General features: G+C 37.4%; 1 protein-coding gene across 3 annotated transcripts in view; it reads left to right on the top strand.

Moving 5' to 3' along the window:
- The window catches only part of AGBL1 (AGBL carboxypeptidase 1), a 698,527-nt gene that overhangs the window by 75,337 nt on the left and 609,674 nt on the right, over positions 1-13,516 (top strand). The window lies entirely within an intron of this gene.

The raw sequence follows: 13,516 nt of genomic DNA, 5'->3' as shown, positions 1-13,516 counted from the left end.
TTCTTTTCTGAAAAACCTCATGGCTGAGTTTATGCTGGGCATAACACGGGACGTCAGATATGCCTTGCCATGTCCTCCTCCCTTCTTGGAGATAGGCTTTGCAGCAATAATCCTTTTTAATTTTTTAAATTCATTTTTAGTTAAAATCATAACTGTATACATTTATGGGGTACAGTGTGATGATTTGATATGCAAAGTGGAATGCTTTAAATCAAACTGATTAACATAGCCATCACCTCACTTACTTATTTTTTGTGGTAAAACATTTAAAATTTACTCTTAGTTATTTTGAAAAATATCCTTGCATTGTGCACATAAGGTGAGATCCCACTAAATGCCCTCCCTCCTCCCACCAATCACCCTCCCACTTCCCCACCCCCTCCCTCCTTGCCCTTCCCCCTTTGTAACATTTGTATGAGTATGTAAGTATGGTAAAATGATTTATGTTCTTCTGGGTAGATACCTAGTAATGAAATTGCAGGATCAAATGGAATGTCAACTTTGAGTTCTCTGAGGATTCTCCATATTTCTTTCCATAAAGGTTGTATTAGTTTGCAGTCCCACCAGCAGTGTAGAAGTGTTCCCTTCTCTCCACATCTGTGCAAGCATTTGTAGCTTTGGAATGTTTTGATGTGGGCTAATCTCACTGGAGTGAGAGTATCATTGGGTGATATCTCAGAGTAGTTTTGATTTGCATTTCTCTGATGATTAAAGATAATGAGCATTTTTTCATGAATTTGTTGGCCATTTGCCTATCTATCATCTGCAGAGAAGTTTCTGTTCAAGTCTCTTGCCCACAAAGAAATGTAGTTGTTTGCTCTTTTCTTATTAATTTGAGCTCTTTGTAGATTCTAGTTTTCAGACCTTTGTTGGACTTATAACCTGCGAAAATCTTCTCCTATTCTGAAGGCTGTCTGATTGCTTTAATTGTAGTGCTCTTAGCTTTGCAGAAGCTTTTTAGCTTGATCAAATAACCAGTTATTTATTTTTGGTATTGGTGCAATTGCCAGGGTGTATTCCTCATAAAATATTTTCCCAGGCCAGTACCTTCAAGTGTTTCTCCTGTTGTATCTTCTAATATTTTTATAGTTTCATATCTTAAATTTAAATCTTTTATCCAGTGAGAATCAATTTTTGTTAGTGGTGAGAGGGGTGGGTCTAGTTTCAGTCTTCTACAGGTGGCTAACCAGTTATTCCAGCACCATTTATTAAATAGGGAATCTTTTCCCCAATGCACATCAGAGCTAGTTATTTAAAAGAATGCAGCTACTAACTTAGGAAAATTTTATGGAACAATAGGTATATATCTGTTAAAGGCGCTGAGCCATTTCCTATACTCTATACAACCAGTGAGTAGAAGGGCTCAGATAAGGTTCCTGGTCTCCAGACATCCTATGCAAACCTATTTTCAGCACTCCATTTTGTAGCATGATAACTTTCCCCCTCAATTTTAAAAACAGAAGTGATTGAATGACTGGAATAAATAAATAAAACATGTGCAGTGAACAGTTTTACTATAGCCCAAGGACTCTAAAGAGCAAAGAGCCAGCCTCAGACCTCTGTTTCCTTGAGGTTGAAATAATTTGTTTGTGAAAATGGCCTACCCTAATCAGAGGAATCATCATCACACACAATAAAATCTCATTTTATGTGCCATGTTTCAGGCCAAATGAATCCCCCAAAAATGCTTCTCAGAGTTAATATCAAGGTCCCCCAATTAGATGATGGCTTTATGGAATTAAATAAATTCAGTGGCAGAATTAAAATATAAAAGGGTAAGAGGGAAAGTAGAAAATGATCATTCTGAAACAAGATCAAGAGTCAATGAGGCAAAGAAACCTGAGAGTCAGTTCCAGATGGCAGCAACCCACTAATCCTGAGCACATGTGTACCCTACTGCCATCTCTTGATAGGCATGGGTACTACAGCTCCAGATTGCCACATCCACAAGCGCCCATACTTTCTTTCTCTTTTTTTAAAGACAAGAGTATATCTTGTTTATAGGGATGTTATTTCCAAGAAACTCAAGGAAAATAGCTTTTAAAAATTCAATTTGCTATTTTTTTTATGTTATTGACTTCTTAAATTTCGTTTGTGGTGGGGATAAATAGTGTTCTCTCTAAGCAGCATCTTATTGGTATTCTTTTTCTGATTAGAGTTGTTGGCCAAGGCTGAAATAAGTTCATTGAACAATTAGTTGTTGGGTCAATAATGACTCTGTTTTTAAAAGCAGAAGAGTGAGAGTGTATTTTGGAAGGGAATTGTTAAGGGGCCTTTGATTTTTCGATGGACTTTTGTACACAATTTCTTCATATTTTTTGTTTTGAAGGGGCAAAAAGATTAAAGAGGAGGTGCTAAAATCATTTTTTTAAAAGGAGATTCAAAATAAAATATCTTTTCTCTCTCAAGGTCAGCTTTGATCCCTGAAAATTACCCTTTAAGTAGTACCTGTAGGGTGGGACATCATGGTTAGCACTGGTTTGTAGTGTGCAGGCCTTGGACAATTGTCCATTCAGACTTCTGGAGTGGGTATGTTTGCTATTGCCCAAGATGCATTTGAAAATATCATGCAATCTCTGGACCTCATATCATGATCAGTAAAAATGAACAGGGGAAAAATTAATGACAGAATAAAGAGTGCTCTTTTTTGCTATGAGTGTTCCACTCCTATCAAGCGAACATTTCAAGTGTAGTTAAACATGAGGGCAAACCTGCCATGGACTTGTCAAAATGTTTGTCTTGGGAGTGGTATTTTATTCTCAAGCCAATCTGCAACAAAGCCCTCTGGCTACCACAAAGGACCCTTGCAAGTTCATTTCTTAGAGGGTGTCATTACTTTCAAGAATTTGAATCATCAATATTAATAAAATGGGACCTCAATTGGGAATCCAAAATGTGTCAGATGTTTTCATTGTACATTATCTTATTTAATTTTCATATCAATGTGAAGTTAGCATTTATACCGCCATTTTACATATGAGGGAACAGAGCCTGAGAGATATTTGGCAACATGTCCAAGGTCATATGAAAGCGAGGTTCAAGTCAGAGAATCTGACTTTAAATCCCACACTTTTCCCATTATATAGTGCACATTGGTTTTTCAATTCAGCCAGCCCAAGTCTACACTTATTTCTGAAAATAATTTGAGGATCACTAGTCTGTTATTGATACCAAGGCTATATCTAACATAGTAAAGCACTTAATGTCTGTAGCTTCCTTTTTTTGTGAGCAAAAGCATCAAAACCATACTGCAGACTCACACATCTCAATGAAAACCACACACATCCACATCCATCAGTTGACAAGGTCTCACATAGCATCAGCCATAAGAGAGGGTATCAGAGAAGGAAAGACATTGCTTTATATTTTTAAAGTCTGATATTTTTTACAACTTCTTTTTGAAGTAGAAGATATATGCTCCCTTTTACAAATGAATTTTTATATGAAATCCCACAATACAACACAGATAATAGGTGTCTTTTTTTTTTGAGACAGAGTCTCACTCTGGAACCCTGGGGAGAGCTCTGTGGTATCATCACAGCTCACTGCAGCCTCTAACTTCTGGGCTCAAGTGATCCTCCTGCCTCGGTTTCCGGGGTAGCTGGAACTACAGGCACCTGCCATGACGCCTGGCTAGCTTTTCTATTTTTAGTAGAGATGGGGTCTTGCTCTTCCTCTGGCTGGTTTTGAACTCCTGAGTTCAGTCCTCCCACCTTGGCCTCCTAGAGTGCTAGGATTACAGTGTGAGCCACCGCACCCAGCCAATAGCTGTCTTGTTGAAAGTCATAGTTGAAAAATTCAGATTTCTGCTCTGTCTCTGCTCCCAAAACTTCTCTACTCCATCACATTCACCGGGATATCAGAACTTGAAAGAACATGTATTGAAAACTCCCTGAACTGTTGAAATTAATATGATAATAGAAGTCATGGATTTGGGTTCAAGAGTTGCCTCTTCTTTCGTTGACTTTAAGCAAGTTTCTTAATGTTGCTGAACCTTGATTTCTACACTTTAAAAATGTATATCATAGTGCTTGTCCGATGGGGTGGTTGTGAGATTTAAATGGATGAGGGCCCAGAGTAAAGGGTTGAACATAACAAGCTCAGTAAAGAATACTACCCTTCAGTCCTCATTCTTAGTTCTTAGTATTAAACAATCCCACTAATTGGAAATGACACAACACCCTTTCTGGCCAGCCCATCACGCCAATGGAGAGTAACTGAGGTTCACTTCCAAGTCCTCTGTCTGGGAATAAGACTGCCAGGTGTCAGGTGGAATCTTTGTAGAGCAACACATTCTCTGGTGAGGAATTCCATCCTGATACTAGCTCTTGACTTTACTATTTTTTATTTCTTCCTTTTACTCCTACTCACATCCTGTTGGAACAATTCATTTTGTTCTTATCCTGTTCTGGGGTTTGCTTCTGAGAGCAAACCAGAAGTACATCTGCACTTTCTCAGAGAACTCATCGTTTGGCTGGGTTGCTTTATAATTAGATTTCTCAAAAACCTCTTTCCTCATATATCAATTATTCCACTCCCTTAATCATCTTCCTCAGCATCTTCCATTATGCTGCTCATTTGTCAAACTGTCTGGTTCTCTGCTTCACAAAGAAAGACTGATATGTACTAATAGGGTGCGATTCTACATTAATGGCCATGGTTTTGGAATCTTTCCTCCTACATTTTCCTTTTGCTGCCCCCTTGTCCTGATAGATCATAGTTTTAACTTCAACATCTGATCCCAAAGACTGTTCAGTTTGCTATACTTTAGGATTTCTGGGGTAATGATTTTAGAAGTACAGCGTTCTGGAAATTGATGCTCTCCGATTTGTGTTTCTGTGTACCCGAAGAACTAACTTCCTGAAGCACTAACTTGTTCTATAACTAATTAGCCTATGATAAACTTGGTGATACCTAGCAGACCAGATGAATTGTGGAATGAATTCCTGATCCTCTGTTGGGTAGTTAGTATGATGGGAAGATAGGCCAGGACTCAGGCACAGAATAGTTAGCCCTCCTTTCCAAAGGGAATGCCAGAGACCTAAAATTTATACTATGGTGATTTAATCATGGTCCTAACCCTGTCAAATTGGACATGAAAGGGACAAGCTAGCAAGGTCTTCAGCAGAAGACATGTAAAAGGAAAGCCATATTTTTACAGTTTGTCATTTAGGTCTTCCTGTCGAACCTGATACAAATATTCTGTCTTTGACAAGTTCTCTTCCACTTGCAGATGCTATTTTATGATGGGTATAAATTTATTCTTTTATTATAGTCACTAAGCATGACTGATTTACTTCTTCAATTGATCTATGAGGGTCTTTAAATACCACATTTACTCATGCATTCGTTCTTTCATTATACATTTATTGAGAGCTTAGTATAGGTTGGGTGCTATGTGGGCATGTAGAAATACATGAGGTCCCTGTCCTGGGTTTTATAGATTAATAGGAAAGACAATTGTTAATCATAAAATTCCAGAAATATATCTAAAATCACAGTGATAATAACCGCTAGTTGAAGGGTACCCAGGTGAAGTAGATGTTTGTAGCTCTGATTGGTTGAATTTGCTTGTGGTCATCCTGGACCAAATGTCTAATTTGGTGTGCCCTTTACTGTGACGGCGCTGAAGGAGAGGTCATGTTATAGTGTCTATTTTTCATAGGGTTTGGGAATTTTTATTTGCACTTAATACATATTTAACATTGCTTGATTCATCAGACTCAGGAAATTAAAAAAAAACTGAAGCATAATTGCCTACCAAAATAATGGCTAGAAAAATTTTAAAAATTATATGTGTATTATACCTTCTTGAAAATCTGCAAATTATCTGTCTTGCTGGGATCCCCTATCTTTAGAGTAAAATGAAATTTGATTCCAAATCTTATGGGAAATCAGTATCCCTTCACTGGCTGTGTTCACCAATAATTGTCCAGCTGGCAAGTTTTACGAAGACTCAGGGCACAAGGTGGGTGTGGTGGTGATTAAACCACGTGACAGCGTAGCCAAAAAAGTTGATATTGGTGATTCATAATTTTAAAAGTCCCTCAAGGATTTCCTTTCTTAGGGAAGTTGGCCATTTTTCCTGCAACCCAGGCTCTGCGATTTGCCCGTATTTCTAAGTCTTTCCCAGTTGTGCCTGCAGGTGTCTTTAGGCAAGTGTACTCTTTTGTTCAGGATAATCACACTTACAGAGGAGACAATAAAAGGATTCCCTGATCAAATACATTTTGGGAGCTCTCACTCAAATATCATAAAATTTTTTTTAAACCACAGGATGTCTTGGAGTTTTAAACCCATTAATATGTTGCAAATTTGTAAAAGAGTAGTTTTAAAATGTTGTTAAAAAGATCTATTTTAAATATTTCTGAGGAATTATATCATTTGTTTGGTGGTCCGTAGCATACACTCTGACCTAAATAATTTGGGCAACAAGAGATTTTGTTATTTCATGTAAGTGAGTTGAGATGTAGGATGGACTTCAGAGTTGGTTGATTTACGGACTCCATGATGGCATCAAGGATCCCAGGCTTTGTCCACCTTTGTCCCTGCCATGCTTAGTGTGCACTTCATCCATGGGTTGGTTAGAAGGATGACTGCAATAGGTCTAGGCCTCAACTCCAGCCCTTGAGATCGCTGCTAAAGGCAACTTGTGGTGTTCCTGTTTGTGTGTGTACATGTACATATATCATGTTATACTCATACTTTTTGGTGTACTTTTAATATTTTAACATCAATATTTTATTTACTGTTATGCAAGTTGTTTATTTCCATTCAACAAAAGTAGATAAGGCTCATTCTTTATGTTATAAAAGTTGCATAGATACATTGTGCAAATATATTATAATTTTTTGAGTCATGTCAGTATGGGAGAATGTTGTGTGAAGTGGTTCCTACACTTACCTGAACATGGAATGTCTTCTGGCATTTGTAGTCAACAGAACACACTTTTGGATCTGCTAATCTAGAACTGCACATTCTCTGTGTCTGTTGTCTTAAGAAAAGACTTAAAGCTCTCAAGACATTTGACTATTTGGCCAGAATATATTTGATTGATAGTTCTCAAAAGACATGTTAACATAGGACACTAATCAATAATGGTGCACTTGGTCATCATCATCTAGCCCCTGTGCATCAAAAATGCTAACTTCCCACTTTTTAGGAGGCCAAGTACTTTGTTCTTTCATTCGTGATACTGTATTGCTATGGAAATTGTGTGACATCACTCATCAGCTGACTTACTTCATCTTGGACGAACTCTCCTTCTAGCTTTGTGACTTGAATACAGTAAATCAGGCAAATGAATATATAGGCAGAATTTTGGCAGCATGAAAGATTCTGGCCCCTATAGAAAAGTTTTTAAAATTTGCCTAGTGTTTATAAGAAAAATTATTTCTCATAATTTATATTATTTGAAATTAATTTTATTTATCAACAAACACTCTGCAAATGTACAAACCCACCCTAGTAAAGCCATTTAATCTTCATATCCGTTTAATCCTATTAATGGGGTGGTGAAAATAAACATGGGTGATTCTAACATGTCTTGGAGTTTACACAACTATCTTGCTAGCAAAAGCCAAGATTTCTTTTTTTGTTTTGTTTTGTTTTTCATTAGGGATTGGATTGATTTCCAAAAGAAAGATTATTCTGTAAATCCAATTCCCATCCAAGTGTTGTTAATTGTTATATACATATCTCAGTTTGTTTTCTCAGTTGTTTGAAGGTCCAGATGCTGTAATTTAGAAGGTTTGTCAGTTTAACTTTTTCATTTCTAAAGTCTCATTTGGGCCTGGATTTATTTTAGGTGACAGCACATTTAAGTAGCAGAAAAGAAAAAGAACTAAATCATTAAATTGATGGATCAGAGAATTAAAATTGTTTTTAAATGAACTTTAAATGAACTCTCCTCATTTCAAAAAATTACAAGAAGAAAGATCCTTTGTGACTCTAATTAATGTTTAGGACCTCATTTATGTCATCTACGGTATCTTTCTATATGAGAGTGACTTAAAATTATCACAGATTTTGGTCACTGGTAGCTGAGCTATTGCCATGCTCCATTGGTTAAAAGTGCTTATTTTCCAGAAGTTTTTATTTCCATTATATCATTTTTCTAGAATAACAGCCACCAATTTTTTTCATTTGCTCCCATTGTGGTGTCGCCTCAAAGAATTATGAATTCTTTAAATTGGAAAAATAAGTTGTCTTCTTATTCAAGCTCTCATCCCAACACTTTCATATATTAAAAGTGTAACTCATATACTAATAGTATAATAAATATAATTTTACTGATAGTAACAATCATAAGTTTAGTAAAGTATATATTCAAGGTTATAAAATGCATAAATTCTTACATACTTATAATTCTATAACATAAAAATTTATATCTCTTTTTAGCATCATACTCTCCTTAGTTAACATAAAATTTAGTAACAGATAAGAATAGTCCAGGCTGCCATATCCTAGACTTGTTGTAGACTTATTCATAGGTCAATCAAGATCCAAGAAAATTGCATGCTATACATCTGATAAAGGGCTGATAACAAGAATCTACAAATAACTCGAGCAAACCAGCAAGAAAAAAAATAAATGACTCCATTAAAAAATAGACAAGATACAGGAACAACAAATTTTCAAAAGAAGATAGACTACCGGCTAACAAATATATGAAAAAATGCTCAACATCTCTGATCATCAGGGAAATGCAAATCAAAACCACAAGGAGGTATCACCTAACTCCAACAAGAATGGTTCTTGTCAAGAAGTCCCCAAACATCAAATACTGATATGGAGGCTGAGAGCTAGGAACATTCATACACTGTTGGTGGGACTGCAAACTAGGACAACCTCTGTGGAAAGTAGTTTGGAAATACCTTAAAGAACTAAAAGTAGACTTACCATTCAATCCAGCAATTCTATTACTGGGAATTTACCCACAGGAAAAGAAGATACCTGCTTACAAGTCTTTATAGCGGCACAATTCCTAATTGCAAAGATATGGAAACAACCCAAGTGCTCATCAATACATGAGAGGATTAATAAAACGTGACATATGTACACCATGTGGTGCTATTCAGCCATAAAAAAGTGGTGAACTAGTACGTCTTGTATTAACCAGATGGAAGTGGAGACCATTCTTCTAAGTAAAATGTCACAAGAATTCAAAAAGATACAGCACAGGTACTCACTATTAAATTGGACCTAATCAATCAACACTTAATGTGCACACACTAGAAGTAACACTCATCAAAATTCAGGTAAGTGAGACCGGGGGAAGATGGATATCAGATCTTTCCTTTTATGCTTCCAGATCTTTCAAGAGTGGATTGTAGCATACATATGTTATACTCACAAGAATTAAACCAAATGTGTAGCCTATATATCCTACTGTTACAGCCATCTATTGAATAAATATTCCGTAAAACTCTACTTTGCATATATATGCTTAATTATGTATGTTACTCAATGTATCTTCAAATATACAAATTACGATATAGTAATATATTGTAATCGCATCCACGTACATTGTGCTTATGAATAATTTAAGGAAGTTCAAGGGTAATGTTTGCCTCAAATGCTAATTTGAGTCATACTTCTACGTAGAAAGACTCTCCCGTTTGTGAGAGCTTAATGCAATCCTGGTCCACACCTTCCCCCCAGACATTTGCTTCCCAGGCATTTCCTGGTACCTGGGGTTCCCAAAAGCTTCTGCTGAGTCCTTGTCCTGTTGCTGTTGCTGTGGATCTGGAAATACTTCACAGTCATTCTCATCTGCACAGTCTCTGCTTGTGACAAGCCAGGCAGGCGGAGTCCATCCAGCCCCGATTGCAGCGCTGTGCTCCTGGTTCCTGTCTTGGGCAGTAGCCACCTCCCTGCTGAGGGTCACTCACCAAACCAGTCTCAGGTCTGGGTTTTGATTTCTCTTATAAAATTTTTCCATGATTTATGATGGCTCCCACATCTGCCTTTGACAGCGTCTGGATAGAGTTGGGGATGGGGATTCTTTTTCTTTTTCTTTCCAGAGAAAATGGACAAGTTCCCTGGTGGGCACAAAATCTGGTTCAACCTTTGCACCATATGTTCTTGGTTTTCCTTTCCTTTCACCACGCAGGGGACATCTCAGTTTCCATTTCTGTTTTCTCCTTTCTCCCTTGAAAATGGTGATTAGCAGGATCATGTGTTATCCATTTTCATCAGTCATTCAGCCGTGTGTGTGTGTGTGTGTGTGTGTGAGAGAGAGAGAGAGAGAGAGAGAGAGAGAGAGAGAGGGAGAGAGAGGGAGAGAGCGAGAGAGTGCTTGACTGTGAGATTTTATCTTTCCTGCTATTCCCTCTCAAGCCAGGCAGGAGGCTGGGACTATACCAGATGGTATTCTGGGCATCTGTGCTCTGTAGACAACATGTTCAATCCCTTCTAAAGGTTCTCCTGCTTTATCCACCTTGTCTTTGGCTAACTCTCCCCCTCCCCCCCGCCCACCCCACTTTCTCTTTCTGCTACAATACCCTCATGCCTCCCTGCCTAGTTTGGCTCTAGGGTTCAATTCTAGAGCCACCTTCTTCCTTCTTTCTGAAATCTCCCTAAAGAAGCTCACGACCCCTAGTGCTCAATCTTGTGCTGAACAGTAGAGGTTAAGTACCTAACTTGGGGTCAGACACATGTGACACCAAGTTCCAGTTTTGCTGCTTATAGTGTGGCTACTTCAGGCAGGTTAATTTAACTTCTTCATTTTTTTATCTATGAAATGGAGATTGTCATGAAAAATAACTGAACCAATGTTACTTTTCAAAATGATCTGTCAAGAAATTCTGTTAGCTCTAAATTCAAAACAGATCCATGTTATGTGGAGAAGATCACTCTGATTATACTCTGGGGAATAGTTTGAGGGGGGCCTAGCTTAGATAGCATTGCATTAGTTCTAGGGCTACTGCAGTAGAGAGATGAGAGATGACATTTGGGTGATTTCTGTTTATTTAGATATTTTCAAATTGTTTTTCTGATGGGGTTTTCTAGTTTTTAAGGGAAAAGCCTTGATGTCTTTTGTTGAATTTATTTCCAGGGATTATGTTCTTTGGGGTACCGTTGTAGTTGATATTTTTAAAAAACTTCATTTGTGAATTGTTCATTGCTAACATACAAAAATACAATTGATTCTTTTGTGTATTAACCTTTTATTATTGCCACTTTGAAAAGCTCATTTATTAGTTTTTAGTGGATTCTTTAAGATTTTCTGTATCCAAGATTATAGTATCTGCAAATAGAAATAATTTTACATTTTCTTGTCCAGTCTGCACGTCATTCATTCATTCATTTCCAATGCCTTGGTAGAACTTCCAACACGATGTTGAACAGAGGTGGAAGAATTTTATGTCTTTATTTTGTTCCTGACCTTAGGAAGAAGCATTCAGTCTGTCCTCATTAAGTGTCGTATTAGCTGTGGGCTTTCTGTTGGCCCCTTTATAAAGTTGAGGAAGTTCCCTTTTATTCCAGCTTGTGGAATGATTTAACAATAAAAGTGTGAAGAATTTTGTCAAATGCTATTTCCTTGTCTATTTAGATGATCACGTGGTATTTAAATCCTTCCTTATTATAAGGTAAATGATTATATTGATTGAATTTCAGATATCAAACGAACTCTGAGTTCCTAGTCTAAATCCTACTAGGTCCTTGTGCATAATCCTTTTTAGTTGCTACTCTGTCTAGAGAGCACATAGCTTTCTACTGGTCTCTTATCTTCCCAGAGTCCTTTTTCTTTTTTTTTTTTAATTTTTAATTATTATTTATATTTTAAAATTTATTTATTATTGAATCATAGCTGTGTACATTCATGCAATCATGGAGAACCATACACTGGTTTTATAGGCCATTTGACACATTTTCATCACACTGGTTAACATAGCCTGCCTGGCATTTTCTTAGTTATTGTGTTAAGCCATTTATATTTTACATTTAGTAAGTTTCACATGTACCCTTGTAAGATGCACCGTAGGTATAATCCCACCAATCACCCTCCCTCTGCCCGTTCTCCCCCCCCACTTTTTTCTTTTTAAAGTGGAGCAGCCAGAGAAATTATTTTTAAAAACGCTAGACCATTGTTCAAAAATCTGCAGTGAATCCACCTCTCAGATTAAATCCAAAGCTCTCAAAGTGCCCATCAGGCACTATAGGAATTAGCTGCTATTTTTCACCTCAGTTCCTGCTCCTCTCCTATCTTCCTTTTGGTTCCAGGAGGCCTGGCCAACGTGCTGTCCCTTGAACAGCTCAGGACTGCAGTCTCCTTGTAGTGTCTGCCCTGGCTCTGCCTTGCCCAGGGCATGCTACCTCCTGATATAGGATGGCAACTTCCTTCATCCTTCACCTTCTCTTTCAGATATTGTCTTCTCAATGAATGCCACTGCAGCCAACCTTCTCAAACTTGAAATCAGTCCTTGTGCAGCTGATCTCTTTACTGTGCTCTTCCTTTTTTCCTCCATTAAGCGTTACCACATTTTAGAATGCTTACTTAGTATGCTTTAAAAAAATACTATTATCCATTGACTATTTCCTTCAACTGAAGAATATTGAGACTCTCTGAGTGCAACAGTCTTTGGTTTATCAATTCATCCTGTTACCTAGTCAAGTAAATATTTGTTGAATGAATGAATAACATATATAAAGCTTTTAAACGAGTGCCTTGATTTTGGAAAAGGTTCAGCAAATATTCGATGGTGTTCTGTGTTTAAATACCATCAATGATAGGGGTAAAAGGATGCAAAACAAAAAATATTTCCTATTTTCTGGAGCTTGTAGAGAAGAGCAGGCAGACATTAATAAAATAATCACATAACTCAGTGAATAATTACCAACTGCATTGTGCGATAAGAAGAGAGGGAAAAAAGAATCCATGTGTCTAATGAAGGACTGCGGGTGAAGGAAGTCTTTCCTAAGTTAGGATGGAAAGGATGAGATATGAGCTACAGGTAAGGAGGTGCAGGGAGGGTCCAGAGCATTTTAGGTTGCAGCATTAGCAAGGACAAAAGAAAAGTGATGGGAACATGTTCTAGGGCTTGGCAAAAAGCCACGGGGCAGCAGTAGAGGGTAAGAGGGAGCAGTGTGAGATGAGGCTAGAGAGGGTGGCAGCTGCCAGACTTGAGTGCCTCCTGGTCCATATTTGTTCTAGATTTATATGTTTATTCAACACCAAGAGGGGGTGTGGTGGTGGCAGTATCAGGGTGCCCTAACCAGGTGTTCTTTTGAGAAGATCACTCCAGTTGCAAGCAGCCTAAAGAAAGGTTTGAAGGGGATCTTGAGTAGATATGAATGGATTAGTTCTGGAACTAAAGCAATAGTTAAGTGGGAGATATTTGGGTGATTTAAGTTATTACACTCTTTTTTGCTTAACTACATTTTCTAATGTCTCTAGAATGATTATGTTGTTAATATGCATTTATTATATTGGATATTAAAATGTATATTTCAACCAAGGAACCATAACTGTAGATATTACATTTCATTACATTTCTTGGTGGAGTACCAG

This window comes from Nycticebus coucang, chromosome 2, assembly GCF_027406575.1.
Source record: "Nycticebus coucang isolate mNycCou1 chromosome 2, mNycCou1.pri, whole genome shotgun sequence".
NCBI lineage: Eukaryota > Metazoa > Chordata > Mammalia > Primates > Lorisidae > Nycticebus > Nycticebus coucang.
The sequence above is the reverse complement of the archived record's forward strand: the minus strand, read 5'-3'. Positions and strand labels throughout refer to the sequence as shown.